Raw genomic sequence first — 17,833 nt, 5'->3', positions numbered from 1 at the left:
AGAAACAAAAACAACTTTACTTCATTTAAGTAGAATTTTCTTCCTATTTAATTTTTCTCTCCTCAATTTTCCCTCAGGGCATCAAGTGTTTCTTCAGCTCCTCCACATTATCTGAGTCACTGTTTGGGAAATGATACAGAATATGCACTAACCCGAGGTATCAATCATTGACAGATTGCATATTAAAGCCTTTTCTTGTCTTAAAACGAAGGAGTTTTGTAAAATTTGCGGCACTATTTTTGGTTGGTCTGGCATTCTATAAATCATACCAGGAAAGTGGGAAGGTATAAAGCCCTCTCCTGGGGCAAACTTTCCCACCAATAATCTTACCCTTTCCTGGAAATCTTAAAGGGGAAAGGACCCCCTTCCAATAAAACAGCCAAAAAACCTCTTGTCACAATTTTGTTCTCATTTGCTGTCTCCTTTTTCATGAATTTTGATGCTATCCAGAATCCTTAAGTAAATCAAAATATTGAGTCCTGAGTACCCTATAATCTCCATAGAAGTAGACTATAAATTGCAAAAGAGCCAAAAAAAAAAAAAAAAGCATTATTCAAAAGTGGAACAGGGGACCTTGCAATTTCTGAAGAATATAAAATTTTAGAAATCAAGTCTATCCATTTGTACCACCAAGAATCAATGACCTAATTTGCTAATAAAGTTATCTACAACTGAGATGAATATTTGATTTTTGCAAAGTTACTTTTTTGGACTTTGCTTATTCTGTTCCACCTTAAAAACACAACTTTATGTGGCTGAACTAATCCCTTCTACAATTCACTTAAGATTTAAAAGAAGAAAGAAAGATATTAAGAAGTTATAGGTGTATTTTTATACATGTTCAGAGTTATCCTTGCATTTAAAATTCCACAGATGCCAGATTACTGGGAAAGAAAATCCAACATTACCAAAGCAGTAGCATTTATTATTTAAAGCAATACCTTTAAACATGCCCTCTAACTCCCAGACCTGCAAATATTACTCCCCAGAGAGAAATTATCACTCACACCTTTTATGAAGAGCTGTACCACTGTGCTACAGTGCATTTCCCTTATACTTCACAAGAAATAGTTTCACTCAAACAGTAAGCTTAAAATTATTTTGTAGTTTTCCCCAGAATCTTGACATTTCAAGTTTTTGAGACTCCTGTTTTTTTTTAATCTGACCTTTTCTACCTAAATATCATATTTTTGCATTGAATTTTGATAACTCAATAATGTTTTTAAATGAAATTTTGTGCTTTCGACTTGAAAGTCTACAGAGCAACATGGCAAGAGCCAAGTTCCATTTTTTAATTTAAATTATTTCATGGCTTTGAGCAAACTTTAACCTTTAAAACGGCCTGGGTACAATTCTGATTAACATCTCCACTATTTAGCTTGGTGATTTAGTGGAGATAAACTCTTTCCCCTATAGCAGTGATAAGTAAACTCTTTCTTATCTAAGCCAACTGAAAAAAAAAAATTTTTTTCCAGGCCACACGTCCTTTCATTCAATATGGAAACGTTATTATTGATTTCCATGATGCAGGGATAGAGAATCTGTCTAAGTGAATGTAGAGAATATCAAAAAGAAAACTGACCTTTTTATTAGACATAAAATATTAATTTATAGGAATATTTGTGATGATTTTCAGCATGAATGCTTATCCCCTACACTTGCATAGTACTTTAGAGTTCCCAGAGAATATTCGTATACCTTATATTACCAGAAAATAGTATGAATTAGGCATTATTATTTTGGATTAATAGAATCAGAGCCGTGAAATGTGTTGTCTATTCCTGCAGGAAAAATTAGCTCTGATTATAGCACTGGAATCACGTTTACATTACATGACATATTAACTCTGAGATACCCTAGATAATCCACCACCAAAGAATAAGTCTTTTCTCATAAACGAAGAAAATGTTTTTAAGAACGTCTATGCTGTGTGACTAAAGAAAGCTGGGGTTTTTATTGGGTTCTAGTATCTAGCCACTAGCGAAAGGGCTCTGCTTTGTTCTCCAGGCCCTGCAATCACCTAGTTACTTGCTCCTTCGGCTTGTCATCAGTCTGTCCATAATTCTTCACTCCAAACACAGGAGCAGATTTCTCCCTTAATTCTACAAAACTCAGCTTAGTTCAAGCTGTAACTCTAAACCAAACTTTACTGAAAGCTTGGAAATAGCAGGAAGAAATTACAGCTCAGAAAAGAAAATGTTAGCACCAGACGGGCCATAAATTCTCCTGGATACCACAAAGGATGAGACTTTACAGGGTGAGTCTTTCTGGATCTCTCTTGCCTTATTGGCCATTCTCCTACTATCAGATGGCAAGGACCAGTTTTTCTCCCTCAAGAGCAATGTTTTGAACCTGACTTCTACTTTCATCTTCTCTAGATTGCTGCAATGATGGAGGAAAACGCTATTTTCTACTCTCCCACTCTTGCCCACCTCCAATAAAAACTTTAATAACTTTAGAAATGCAAATAATCCACAGTAAAAACAAATTTTCAAACTATTGTGCAGAATAGTTTGGGTTGAATTACTCTGTACGAGTTTGCGATTTGGTTTTTCTTTTCCATAAGGAAAACACCCATTAATGCTTTTCATTAATTCCAAGAACAGTTTTTGCTAAAAAAAAAAAAAAAAAAAAAAAAAGAATTAGAAATTATTGCTGACAAGGTTAAAATATTGTGTTGTGTTTTTCCCCCTTGTGGTAAAGACTGGCAGCTGATCACCAAACCCATTCCCTTTGTTTTGGCCACATTTAACCCAGCCTCTTTTGCAGTTAGGTGTGGCATTTAGCTGAAAGACTGGAAGAGTAAAAAAACACCACTTCTAGACCATACCCACAAAAATCTTTCATGCACCGTTATCCATGCTTTTCCTTTTTGCGGGTTCACGCTGAGGAACATGACAACCTTGAAAGCCACGTATTAAAGGTGGCAAAGCCACAGACAGCAGCCAGCTCTCTCCTATCACATACTGAAGGTGGCAAAGACACAGACAGCAGCGAGGTCTCTCAATCATCACTTGGAAGAGAACCTCCTATCAGGAGCAGGAGCACTGGACTATCTAGTAAAAACAATTCTCATGTGTTAAAGATGTATGTTTGTGTGTTTTTTTTTTTAACATCATATTTCCTTAACTATTGCATCTCTTTTCTATTGAAAAATCGGGTCATTTTTTCAAAACATGTTTCATTGTTTTATGTTCTAGATTCTTTGGCAGAGAAGCAGGGGAAACGATGAAAGCAATCAAGGCCTCAGTCCTTCCTGAAGAGGGATCTCCCTCTTCTGGTTGTTGCAGGTTCTCTTTGCTGGGCTTTAGGACAGCCGGATGAGCTAGCATCAATGCTGTCAATTTACCTGCTTTGTGCCTATAACCCCTGACTTGAGATAAGTACTTACTGCTAACAGGAAACCATGATAGATTACAGATTTTAGCTCCCATACTTTTTGGGCTCTGGACGTTAAGGTAGATCTAACATCAAATCAAAGGACATTCTCGCCTATAATCCTCAGTTTCTTCCTCAAGTTCTGCCACCTTTTCATGAGTCTGCTTCAGAAGATGTTTCCTTTCAGTTTTATTGCTTCTTAATTCCGAAAATCTGCATTTGACATTAGATCTCGGGCTTTTATTCAAAAGCAACATGTGCCCAAAAAACCTCATCCCTATTTCACTGTGATACCCTATTAAAGGAAGAAAAACAGTGCATCTTGCCCCAAACTGCATTACCTGAAATTGTAGAATAATGAAAATATAAAACCCCATCCCTCTATTTCTGGTAAAAGACAAGCATGCCCTGGTTAAGGTACAAAGATTTTATGAAGTGTTAACTAAAATAATGTAAAAGAGTCAAGGGGAAGGTAATGACTCTTACTAAATTTCAGTGCTAATTGAAATGAGCAGATTCTTAGTACTGAAAGAAAAAGGAAGAAAAACAGAGAAGAGTAAAGGCACATTGGCAAGAGGTTAGGGATTTCACCTAAATGGGCAAAGTGCGCAAAAACATCAAGGCTGGAGACTTGAGTCATACACCATTCTGCAAACGACAATTAAATTAAACTCTCTCGAGGTTTCATACTTCTTATTAACCCAAAGTCCATCAAAAGAAGTTCTAGTTGCTGTATTTTTTAACTAGTTACCCACTTCTTAACTCTTTAGTAAACTTATGCAGATTATGTGAAAAGTCACAAATTCTGTAGAACACCGCAGTGGTTAAGAAATCATCTTTGTGGTCCTATAGATCTGTCTTTGAATCCAAACCCTGCTACTTAACAAAGGGCTGAAAATGTTACTTAATCCCACTAAGCTGCTGTTCTTCACAAGCAAAATGTATAAGACAGTATTTAACTCGTACAGTTACTATGATAATTAAATGAGTTGAAAGAAGGTAAATTATTTACTATAATTGTTGGTATGGGTAAATAATAAATGGCATTGTTATTTAGTGAATCCAATCTGTCTTTTTGCTCTTGACCTCTCAGAAACATTCAATAATAGTGAAAATCTTGAGACTGCCCCTGTTTTGGGCATCGTCAGTATATACATCCTCCTGATTGGGTACCAGTGGTCTAAACAATAGGAAATACACTCTTTATTGTGACATTCAATATCTCCCTTGAGCCATACTTAGCTATATTTTTCAATATTATTTTCAAAAAATACTCTTCATGAACTTTCATTCCAGTCCAACTAATTTTTTTTGATTCTCCAGATATAAGTCTCAAATTCTAGACTTTTTCATTTCTTCATTTTAGTTCTTCTGCTTGAAACTACTCTCTAAGCTATCATTGCTATATTTTCCATAACCTGAGGGGAATTCCTATACTTCTTTAGAAGTCCAAATTAATTGTATCATAGAATAATGCCGTGATTTATCACAATCATAAGTGATTGGATCATTACACAAATTGCTCCTTTTTTTTTTTTAACTTCATGGAAATAACCATAACTTCTTGCCCACTAAGTAATCTTTTTATTGGAGGGATTATGAATATGCTTGGACTAGAACAACGTGATTTGCATTTTGCCTAAGCAAAAAATACCAGAATCCTGATATGGACTGTTGTTTTTCAACAGAGGTGAGACAAATTAATCCAGCAAGTGACATTTCCCATGACATGTTTCATGCCTAGCTTGTCATTGGTAATTGAAACAGAAGGTAGAGTGGTTTTAAACCTTCCTGATTGGATATCACTTTACTGTGGTTTGTCAATTTTTGCTTCTCTTCCTGTTTCCAAACAGTTCATGGCTCAGATAAGAAACCAAAGTTTATTTGGAAAAATAGTGTGGATTGGTTATGGTAGCAGGAGTGATAGAACAAAGATAGAACCTGTGATAGTGGAACCTGCAATTTTTAGGGGCACTTTTAATCTTCTCCTTTTAACTTTATGAACTTTGGGCACATTTCCCAAAGACAAGGACAAGTTGTTTTATGTGCCTTTGGGTTTTATAAAGATTGCTATGAAATTATCAACTGCATGTTAATAAAACTTTTCAAAATACAACTTGCCAATATATGCATGATATCCAACAAATACAGACATTCACTAGAATATTTAATATGAATTTATAACCAGTATCTCTATTTCCTAGAATATTTCAGGTTAAATATTATTCATTTCCACTGAAATATCCTATTAGCTTTTTTTTTTTTTTTTCATTTTTACTCTTTCCACACATTTGTTTTATCCAAATGAGCACTGTGTGTGTGATGGAAAGAGATAAATTCTCTTGAGGGCTTATGTAAGTTCAGGTCTTCTGAGAAGCAGATTTCAACATGGAAAAAAAAAAAAAAAAGAAAGCACTCAAAAGATTTATTAAGGAAAATGCCTGCCAGGGTGAATTAAAAGGGCAAGAGGGGAGGTGGTACTGAGAAAGCTATCCCACTGCAAGTAGCACTGACCTTAGTGAAAGAGAGGGAAGGAAAGAAATTTGTGGGGGGAGTTTTAGACTATAGTACAGTTGTAGCATGCAGCAAGGCTGTTGGAGAACCTTGAAGGCAACACTCTCCATCAGAGGAGTCCTGTACCTCCCAGAAATGAGCTGCCTTAGTGTGTCCATGGCATGCTTAGTCATCAGCATGAGGAGAGTGTCTCAGCTCGAAGATGTAGATGGATGAAGCCCATCACCCTGGGCTTCAGTCAGTTATGCTCTTTGATGTCAAAGATCTGAGGGAACATTTTATGGCAGCCACAGAACTCAAACTCAAACTCTTCAGTTAAAGAAGAAAATAGGAAATTATACATAAACTTCCTCTTAAGTGAGCAGGTTATGTGGAAGCATTGTCTCATTATTTGGACATTGTTGTTTGTGATGTTTATACTTTTACTGTTGTTTATGAGAACATCCCATTAGTTTTTCCACAGGGGAAAAACAGTAAAGTGCTTAAAATAAATGGATTCTTTATGCCTATCTTTGAGGGCAACCAAGGAAAGGTGTGGGCAATCATAACAAACCACAGCAACTTCTGGAAGAAGAAATTCAAAGGATAGAGTGAAAGGTATCTCCTTTAAAGTAGTAATGACACAAAGTTGAGCCCTTAAATTCTGTTACAACAGAAGAGGGATAAGAACATAGCCTATATAGTACAAAATACTATATATATCTAGATATATAGATATATAGATATATACACACACACACACACACACACACACATACACACACAGTTTGGAATCTACTCACTTTTAAATACTACAAGGTGCAATTTTTGCTTCTAATTTGTAATTTTAAATTAAAATTTAGTGAGCTAATGACAAATGAATACACTTTAAGGATTTTTCTATACATTTCCTCTGTTAGTTTACGTGTAGAATTTCCAAGGGAAGCTAAGAGATACAGTTAGTAAGATGTGGCCAATGAGAAAACAGTCATAATGGTATTCAGAAGATACATGATTATATTCTCACCAAATGTAGTCATGAATTGTGTCAGTGACAAAGAGAAGCTGTTGTTCCTACTAGAAGAGATGAAAGGCACTTGCAAATGCCTTACCCTCTTTTGGGTTCTTCATATCACAATGAATATGCCCATAGATACTTGATATAGTTAGCATTTAGAGATATTTTTCTTCTCCATATTTGCTACTTTCAAGGGGAAATATTTTAGTTCAATAACTGTCATTTTCCTATATGTAGTTAATAATAACTAAAATTTACCAAGACTTAGGCAGGTATCAGCATATCCAAATCACTTAATATTCATTTTCTGGTTAAATACTTAAAATACTCTATTATTTTGTCCTTTTTTGGGTTGAGGAGTCTGAAATAGGAAGTTTGTCTGATATCTTGCCTAAGATCCTGTTAGTAGGAACAAAATAATCTATCTAGAGCCTATATCCTCAAACACTTGCTTTACTGTCTCCCTTGTGGCTGCTGAGAGAATGACCCCTACAGAGAGGGCATCTCATGGATTAAATCAGGCAATCAGCGACTACACAACTGACTATTAAGAATTTTTTTAGAGGAGACTCCTGAATTTGGTAAGAAGCTATATAATTTGGATTTAAAGCTTTTAAGATTTTAAGTTTTAAAATTTACTCCATTCAGTAACATACTACCACTAAGGACCAAAAATAAATAAATAAATAAATAAAATAAAATAAAATAAAATAAAATAAAGTTTGGTTTAAATTAAAAGTATACACTTATCATATGGTTTCATTCATTTATGGAACATAAGAAGTAGGAAGATCGGTAGGAGAAGAAAGGGAAGAAGAAAGGGGAGGGTAAACAGAAGGCGGAATGAACCATGAGAGACTATGGACTCTGGGAAACAAACTGAGGGCGTCAGAGGGGAGGGGCGTGGGGGAATGAGATAGGCTGGTGATGGGTATTAAGAAGGGCACATATTGCATGGTGCACTGGGTGTTATACAGAAGTAATGAATCATGGAACTTTACATCAAAAACTGGGGGTGTACTGTATGGTGACATAATATAATAAAGAATATTATTAAAAATATAAAAAATGGTATGGAAAAAAAAAGTACACACGTTTTATCAATGGTATTATTGCTGGGGAGCCTGGGTTGCTCAGTCAGTTAGGTGTCTGACTCTTGGTTTCAGCTCAGATCATGATCTCGGGGTCGTGAGATCAACCCCCACATCAGCTTCTTGCTCAGTGAGGAGTCTGCTTGAGATTCTCTCTCTCTCTCCCTCTGTCTCTCCCTTCCCCTCCACTGCGTGCACACACACACTCTCTCTCTAAAATCAGGCAATCAATTCATTAATGTTATTATTGCTTAATCAATGCTATTTAGAAGTGTTAGTCATATTTTTGAAAACATGTAAAAGTCTTTGGCTGCAGGACTATTCAAATGGCCAAAATCCAGAAAACTGACAACACGAAAAGCTGACCAGGATGTGGAGCAATAGGAACTCTCATTCATTGCTGCTGAGAATGCAAAATAGTACAGACACTTAGAAGGACAGTTTGATGGTTTCTTACAAAATAAACATGCTTTTACCAAATGATCCAGCAATTATACTCCTTGGAATTTAGCCAAAGGAGTTGGAAACATGTCCACACAAAAACCTGCATGCCAATGGTTACAGCTTCTTTATTCATAACTGCCAAAACTTGGAAGCAACCAAGATGTCTTTCAATAGGTGAATGGATAAATAAACTGGTACCTTAGAAAGGGAAATTTTACTTAGCACTAAAAAGAAATGACCTATAAAGCCATGAAAAGACATGGAGGAAACTTACATGTATATAACTAAGTCAAAAGCCAACCTTAAAAGGCTACCTAGTGTATGATTCCAACTATACGGCATTCTCAAAAAGGCAAAACTATGGAAATAGTAACAAGATCGGTGGTTTCCAGGTATTGGAGTGGGGAGGATAAATAGGTAGAGCATACAGGATTTTTAGGGCAGTGAAAATGCTCTGTATTATAATGATAGATACATGTCATTATACATTCATCCAGACCTACAGACTGTACAATACCAGTAGAGAACCCTAAGGTAAATTTGGACTTCAGGTGATTATGATGGGTCAATGTCAGTTCATCATTTGTAACAAATGCATCACTCTGATGGGGGTTGTTGATAATGAGGGAAGATATGCCTGTGTAGGGGCAGGAGGCATAGAGAAAATCTCTGTACCTTCCTTTCAGTTTTACTGTAAATCTGAAACTGTTGTAAAAAAAATTAAGTAAAAAAAAAAACAAAACAAAACAAAAAACGCCTTTGGAAATACTGACTTTCATGTACTACAGAGGAAGAGCTTTTTCTCTTGTCTCCCCTTTGTTTTGCAGAATCTCCATTTATCTCTCAGCTTTCTCCTAATTACTAGAGTTCCTCTTCCTGTCAGATGCAGTTTCTCACCCTACACCCATCACATATACACTAGTCTGGTCCTTCCTTCCTACCAGGCTATAATGCCAGTTAATTAGAATGTGGATCTGATGTGCTAAGACATGAGCGGGAAATAGAGAAGAGACATGAGAAAGAAAGAAGGGGAAAAAAAAAGAAATACATAACTATTTTGGAATACTACTTCTGCCTGTTACCAACTCTGAGCTTTGAGGTAAAATGAATATGTAAAGGACTCGGCTTGAATTTCTCCATTTCTTCTTACTGTTAATAAATCTCTTTATACATTTTCTCTAATTGCAGCCCTCGATAACCTTGAGCAGCAACAATCAGAATAGCAACAGAAGTGAGAAAAGGGAAAATCTCTTCCAACCACAGCCCTTAATTTCCCAGGATCCACATTCTGTTCCCTACCATTCGTTTTAATATTTTTTTTTCTTTTAGATACTTAATCTGTTAAATAGAAACTTATGAACTTATCTGAGATCCTAATGACCGTATTATTAAATACTAAATATACTTTAATCTCCAAATTATGAGCAGCATTTTTAAATACAACCAATTTCCAAGTTGAAAACAGAATGCAGCTTAATTATACACACACACACACACACACACACACACACACACACACACACACACATTCAGGCATATTTTTTTCTGGTTCAGCTGTATCTTACTTATGTGGTATAATCTAGTCCAGTATCTTGCATCTAAGGTCCTCTGATCCTGATATCCTGGTAGAAAAATGGAGCATGAATTTGAAGATAAAGGAAAGATCACTGGTTTTAAATCTATATTACTTAAAGGACTCATCTACCACTGATAAGAAATCACAATTTGAAAGTTGCTTATGTTTGTATCTTCTTGTCTTTTGTTCCAAGAAAAAAAAATGTAGGAAAGTTATAGGGGAAAAGTTACAGAATACACTACAGAAGGATTATGTGGTGAGATTTCATAAGTAGAAATTCTTGCTGGACATGAGAAAACATACCCATGAGGAAGAACTCATCTCCCACTAAAAGATACCTCCCCACCCATTAGAACCACAACATGGGCACTGCTCTCACTTTAAGAAAGAACCTAGTCATTTGGTTGGGAAATTTTCCACACATTTGGCAAGAAATAGGAAAAGGATACAACTGAGGGTTTGTTCTCAAGTAAATTGCTAGTGAATGGCAGATTATTTTGCTGAGTGAAGTTTTTCTCTCCAATATTTGATTCTCACAGAAATAACCCAAGTTAAAGAAACCAAAGTAGAAATGTTTTAAAGGATTATATACTATTTGAGCTACAAAAAAATAGAGCCATCAACTCCTACTTAACAGGTAAGAAAATTGACATCTAAAGACATTCATTAATTTATCCATGTTTTCTAATTTGTTTCTAATTATTACAAATCTGAATGCCTAAAAGAAAATGTAATACATTGATTTCATAAAAATTAAAAACTCTGCAGCACACAAATACAAAATAATAATAAAAGTTAAAAGATAAATGACAAACAAGACAAATATTGACAACTTATAAAAAAAAGAATGCTTTTCTTTCCACAGAAAGAAGAGGTTCAAATCAATTGTAGAGGGATGAACAATCCTATGGAAATGAAGCATAGAACATGAACACACAGCTATAAGGAGAACACCATTACAAAAAACTATTCATTTATTATTGAATAAATGCAAATAAAAATAAAAAGAAATACCTCTGCTAATCTATAAACTATGATGGAATATGAAATATGTTTAAATGTTTGATAGCACCCATAGTTAAGGGATTGTGAGGAAACACAATCAGTGGTATACCAGAGACAGCTTTCCCAACTCGTGAGAGCTGATTTGGTTCATTTTTGCACAATTCATTAACTTCAGTAACATCATGTAGGTTGTTTGAAATTGACGTTGGCTGGAGGACTTTTACCGTGGAGTTTGTTAATCGCTATCAAGAAAGGTTTTTGTTTTTTTGTTTTTTGTTTTTGTAGTTTGTTTTTAAGCCGGAGAAGCAATTATTAAGCATTTATCAGCATACCACTATGTATACTCACACTTTAAAATGAGAATTTACTCTTTGAGGAAGACCCAGTGTCAGCCACAGTGGAGCTCTGGATGCCCTGCTCCTGACTCAGGGCTGTCCGCTCTGGGGGAGGAACAAGTCGGTAAGGATACCACGCCACAGCCAGGCCTCTTAAAGACTCTGGGAAGACACCTGTGGAACCAGAGGCTGTGATTCACCGAATGAGAATTCCTCTAACCAAATGCAAGATAAATCTGTGGAGAAGGTATGTGCTTACTTGATCAGAGGCACAAAGGAAAAGAATCTTAAAGTGAAAGGACAGTTCAGATACCTACCAAGACTCAGAATCACTACAAGAAAAACTTGCAGTGATGGTTCTAAGACTTGGGATCATTCTCAGAAGAGGATCCACAAGCAACTCACTGATCTGCACAGTCCTTCTGAGATTATTAAGCAGATTATTTGCATCAGTATTGCTCCAGGACTCAAGATTAAAGTCACCATTGCAGATGCTTAGATCATCCTTTTTAATAAATTGATTATCAATTGTAAATAAATGAGAATTTAATGGATACACTTCCTCACAAGAGTGCTTTACATAAATCTATAATAAAATTTTGAATGTGTACATATTAACTCAGCCATTTCTCTAAGCTTATCCTTAAACTGTATTTATACAGGTGTGTAAATGTCTATGAAAAAAAAAGATGACCATGTTATCATTTTTTAAAAAACAAAACAAATGGAAACACTCTAAATGTGCAGTGAATGAAAGCAACAGAAAATACTATGGACATGTAAACAAAGGGAAAATTTTCCATTCATTTAAAAATAATAAGGAATTTTCATGTATAATGATATATAAATATCATGTACTAAATATCATTTACAATGAAAAATAAAACAGGCTATCAAATAGACACAGTATGATTTCTTTGTGTTAATAAAATTGTATAATCAAGGGGTGCCCGGGTAGCGCAGTCATTAAGTGTCTGCCTTCGGCTCAGGGAGTGATCCCGGAGTTATGGGATCGAGCCCCACATCGGGCTTCTCCGTTGGGAGCCTGCTTCTTCCTCTCCCACTCCCCCTGCTTGTGTTCCCTCTCTCGCTGGCTGTCTCTGTCAAATAAATTTAAAAAAAAATTTGCTTATAAAAAAATTGTATAACCAAAAATAAATAATAAGGACATCTGAAAGGGTAAAAAAAAAATGCTAGTTTATGCTATTGCTTTTAGAGAGTGGGACTATATGATATGTCAGGAGGAAAAAAAATACATATATATATACACACAGACACATAGTTTCCCTTCTAATACATAGAATTTTATATGCACACACATATATGACATAAAATTTTATACATATATATTTTTATATATATTATTCTTTATAAATTATCCTGATTTAAATGTTTAATTTCATTAGGCATCATTTTTAAAGGGGAAATACTGCTTTAAATAAAATTAATAATTAAGTAAAATGGTGACCAAGACTTCGAGTTAAAGTATTATCTTTGTGTATGTTTGCTTTAGTGTCATTACTTAGTAGGGGCTAGAATGTAAGGCCATCCTACCAGAAGAGTTTACTCTGACAGCAAAGACATTATTACTCACCATCAACCTGAGAAAAGAAATATGAAGCACTTAGAAATCTCAGGAGGGTAGCCTTATATGGGATGTGGAGAGGTTTATTTTCTTCCTTAACAGAGACTTTGTGATGGAGTAGATGTGTGGTCTATTGAACTTGTCATGAGTACAAGAGTGCAATTAAGTTTGCAGATCTATGTTTTACTAGTGGCACTATAAATACAATATTTTGGAAAATCAGTTGACAATATTCAGTAAGTGTAAAAAAAGTTTTAGTACTAGCTGACCCAGGATATCTATTTCTAGTATGTTTACTCTAAAAATAATCTGAAACAAGGAACAAGCTAATGGCACAAAGATGTCCATCCTAATAGCATTATCCATCTTAATGAAAACTTGAACAGAGTTTAACTGTCCAGCAATGAAGAACTTCTAAACAAAATGAAGCATTACAATCAATGGAACAAAATGCAGTAATCACAACTCTTCAGTATGGGACCATAACAACCATCCTACTTGATAGTTTTTATATGTCTCAGTACACCTTCTAACTTAACCTGATGAAAGTAAACAAATCTAACTACTGACTATGAGTGTTGACTATCTGAAGAAAAGCACCATCATCCACAAATTTACACAGATCTGGTGTCATTCTTTTCATCTCCCCCCTTAAGATTCTCCCATTTTAAATCCATCATTGCATTGATTACTATTATCTACTAAATATTTCTCAAACCTGGATACTTTTCCGCCATGTTTACCATAAACGTACCCATACAAACATCACTTCCTATTTGGACTATTACAACAGCTTCTCAAACTGGCCTTTGAACATCTTAGCTCCTACAATTTTGTTCTTCACATGTAGCCAAAAGACGTTTTCAAACAAAAATCTGACAAAATTGTTGCTCTGTTCTCTTTATTCTTTGGGTTTAAACAAAGAAAGAAATACAATCATCATATTTTCTGCCTTGAGAGGTTTTGCTGAGTTTGTGTCTCTCTCCTCTCTCTCTCTCTCTCTTTTTTTTTTTTTTCAGTTTCAGGTGTAGAATTTAGTGATTCAACACTTAAATACAAAGAACACCTACTGCTCATCATGAGTGCCCTCCTTAATCTGCAGCACCTCTTTAAACCATCCCCTCGCCCATCTCCCCTCTTGGTAAACATAAGTTTGTCCCCTATAGTTGAGTCTGTTTCTTGGGTTTTTCTCTCGTTTCCTCCTATGTTCCTCTGTTTCTAAAATTCCACATCTGAGTGAAATCATACAGTATTTCTTTCTCTGACTTATTTTGCTTAGCATAATACTCTCTAGCTCCATCCATGTTGCTGCAAATGGCAAGATTTCATCATTTTTTTATGGCTGAGCAATATTCCACTGTATATATATAACACCTCTTCTTTATACATTCATCAGTCAGTGGACATTTGGGTTCTTTCCATAATTTGGCTATTCTTGATAATGCTGCTATAAACATCAGGATGCAAGTATCCCTTCAAATTTATATTTTTGCATCCTTTGGGTAAATACCTACTAGTGCAATTACTGGATCATAGGGTAGTTCTATTTTTAACTTTTTGAGGAAACTCTATACTGTTTTCCAGAGTGGCTGAACCAGTTTGCACTCCCAACAGTGTAAGAGGGTTCCCCTTTCTCCACATCCTCTCCAACACCTGTTGTTTCCTGTATTGTTATTTTTAGTCATTCTTACTGGTGTGAGGTGATATCTCACTGTGATTTTGATTTGTATTTCCCTGATGATGAGTGATGTTGAGTAACTTTTCATGTGTCTGTTGTCCATCTGTATGTATTCTTTGGAAAAATGTCTATATGTGTCTTCTGCCCATTTCTGAACTGCATTATTTGTTTTCTGGGTATTGAGTTGTGTAACTTCTTTATAATTTTTGGATACTAACCCTTTATCAGATATGACATTTGCAGACATTTCCCATTCCAAAGGTCACCTTTTATTTATTTATTTATTTATTTATTTATTTATTTATTTGAGAGAGAGACACAAAGATAGTGACAGCACAAGTGAGCATGAGCGGGGAGGAGAGGGAGAAGCAAGTTCCCTACCGAGCATGGAGCCCAACACGGGGCTCAATCCCAGAACCTTGGGATCATGACCTGAGCCAAAGGCAGACACTTAACCGAATGAGCCACCCAGGCACCCCCACCTTTTAGTTTTGTTGATTGTTTCCTTCATTTTTCAGGAGCTTTTTATTTTGATGAAGTTCCAATAGTTTATTTTTTCTTTAGTTTCCCTTGCCTTCAAAGACATGTCTAGTAAGAAATTGCTACAGCCAGTATCAAAGAGATTACTTCCTGTGTTCTCCTCTATGATTTTGATGGTTTTCTGTCTCACATTTAGGTCTTTAATCCATTTTGAATTTATTTTTGTGTATGGTGTAAAAAAGTGGTCGAGTTTCATTCTTTTGCATGTTGCCATCCAGTTTCCCCAACATCATTTGTTGAAGAAACTATCTTTTTTTTTCCATTGGATATTCTTTCCTGTTTTGTCAAAGATTAATTCACCATATAGTTGTGGGTTCATTCCTGGGTTTTCTATACTGTTCCATTCATTTATGTGTCATCTGTTTTTGTGCCAGTACCATACTGCCTTGATCACTACACCTTTGTAATATAAGTTGAAGTCCAGAATTGTGATGTCTCCAGGTTTGCTTTTCAAGATTGCTTTGGCTACTCAGAGTCTTGTGGTTCCATACACATTTTTGGATTGCTTCTTCTAGCTCTGTGAAAAATACTGTTGGTATTTTGATAGGGATCGCATTAAATGTGTAGATTGCTTTGGATAGCATAGACATTTTAACAGTATTTGTTCTTCCAATCCATGAGCATGGATTGTTTTTCCATTTCTTTGTCTCCTCTTCAATTTCTTTTACCAGTGTGCTATAGTTTTTAGAGTATAGATTTTTCACCTCTTTGGTTAGGTTTATTCCTAGCTATCTTACGGATTTTGGTGCAATTGTAAATGGGACTGCTTCCTTGATTTCTCTTTCTGTTACCCCATTATTGGTGTATAAAACTGCAACAGATTTCTGTAGATTGATTTTGTAACCTGAGACTTCCCTGAATTTGTGTTATCAGTTTCATCATTTTTTTTTGGTGGAGTCTTTTGGGTTTTCTATATAGAATATCATGTCTTCTACAAAGAGTAAAAGTTTTACTACTTCTTGCTGATGTGGATGTCTTTTACTTCTTTCCATTATCTGATTGCTGTGGCTAGGACTTCTAGTACTGGGTTGAATAAAAGTGGTGAGAGTGGACATCCCTGTCTTGTTCCTGACCATAGAGGAAATAGTTCTCAGCTTTTCCCCAATGGGGATTAAAATAGCTGTGTGTTTTTCATATATAGCTTTTATTATGATGAAGTATGTTCCTTTTGTTGAGGGTTTTTATCATGAATGGATGTTTTACTTTGTCAAATGCTTTTTCTGCATCTATTGAGAGGATTGCATGATTCTTATCCTTTCTTTTATTAATGTGGTGTATTACGTTGATTGATTTGTGAATATTGAGCCACCCTTGTGCCCCAGGAATGAATCCCACTTGATCGTGGTGAATGATTGTTTTAACGTACTATTGGATTCCATTTGCTAGTATTTTGTAGAGAATTTTTGCATCCATGTTCATCAGGAATAGTGGCCTATAGTTCTTTTTAGTAGTGGAGTCCTTGTCTCGTTTTGGTCTTAGGGTAATGGGTAATGCTGGCCTCTTGGAATGATTTCAAAAGTTTTCCTCTCACTACTTTTTGGAATAGCTCTAGAATTGGTATTAATTTTTCCTTAAATGTTTGGAAGAATTCACCTGGGAGGCCAACTGGCCCTGGACTTTTGTTTCTTAGGAGTTTTTTTTTTGTTTTTGTTTTGTTTTTTGTTTTTTAAATTACTGATTCAATTTCTTTGCTGGTTATTGGTCCATTCAAGTTTTCTATTTCTTCCTGTTTCACTTTTAGTAGTTTATATGTTTCTAGGAATTTTCCATAACAGGTTGTCTAATTTGTTGGCATATAGTTTTTCATAATATTTAATTGTTTGTATTCCTGTGGTGTTAGTTGTTATTTATCCTCCCTCATTTGTGATTTCATTTATTTGGATCCTTTCTCTTTTCTTTTTCATAAGTCTGGCTAGTGGTTTATCAATTTTATTAATTTTTTCAAAGAACCACCTCCTGGTTTCATTGACTTTTCTACTGGGTTTTTTGTTGTTCTTATTGTTGCTCCTATATCATTTACTTCTGCTTTAATTTTTTTTTTTTAATTTCTTCATTCTGTTGGCTTTAGACTTTGTTTGTTGTACTTTTTCTAGCTCCTTTAGGTGTAAGGTTAGGTTGTTTATTTGAAATGTTTCTTGCTTCTTGAAGTAGGCCTGTATTGCTATATACTTCCATCCTAGGACCACTCTTGCTCTATCCAAAAGGTTTTTGATCATCATGTTTTCATTTTCATTTGTTTCCATTTATTATTATTATTTCTTCTTTTATTTCCTTATTGACCCCTTCATTGTTTAGTAGCACGTTGTTTAACCTGCACGTATTTGTGGTCTTTCCAAAGTTTTTCTTACACTTGATTTCAAGTTTCATAAGAGTTTTGGTCAGAAAATATGAGTGGTATGATGTCAATCTTTTTGTACTTGTTGACGGCTGATTTGTGACATAATATGTCATCTATTCTGAAGAAGTCCCATGTGCACTTGAAAAGAATGTGTATTCTGCTGCTTTTGGATAGAATGTTCTGAATATATTAGTTAAGTTCATCTGGTCCAGTGTATGTTTCAAAGCCACTGTTACCTTGTTGATTTTCTGTTTAGATGATCTGTCCATTGATCTAAGTGGGGTTTTAAAGTCCCCTACTATTACTGTATTATTATCAATGAGCTCCTTTATGTTTGCTATTGTTTTATGTA

General features: G+C 35.2%; 1 pseudogene; it reads left to right on the top strand.

Moving 5' to 3' along the window:
- The window catches only part of LOC103677148, a 36,162-nt pseudogene extending 24,323 nt beyond the window's left edge, over window positions 1-11,839 (top strand).
- Window positions 11,840-17,833: the final 5,994 nt, after the last annotated feature.

Source organism: Ursus maritimus, unplaced genomic scaffold (genome assembly GCF_017311325.1).
Source record: "Ursus maritimus isolate PB19 unplaced genomic scaffold, ASM1731132v1 scaffold_5, whole genome shotgun sequence".
In the NCBI taxonomy this organism is placed as follows: Eukaryota; Metazoa; Chordata; class Mammalia; order Carnivora; family Ursidae; genus Ursus; species Ursus maritimus.
The sequence above is the reverse complement of the archived record's forward strand: the minus strand, read 5'-3'. Positions and strand labels throughout refer to the sequence as shown.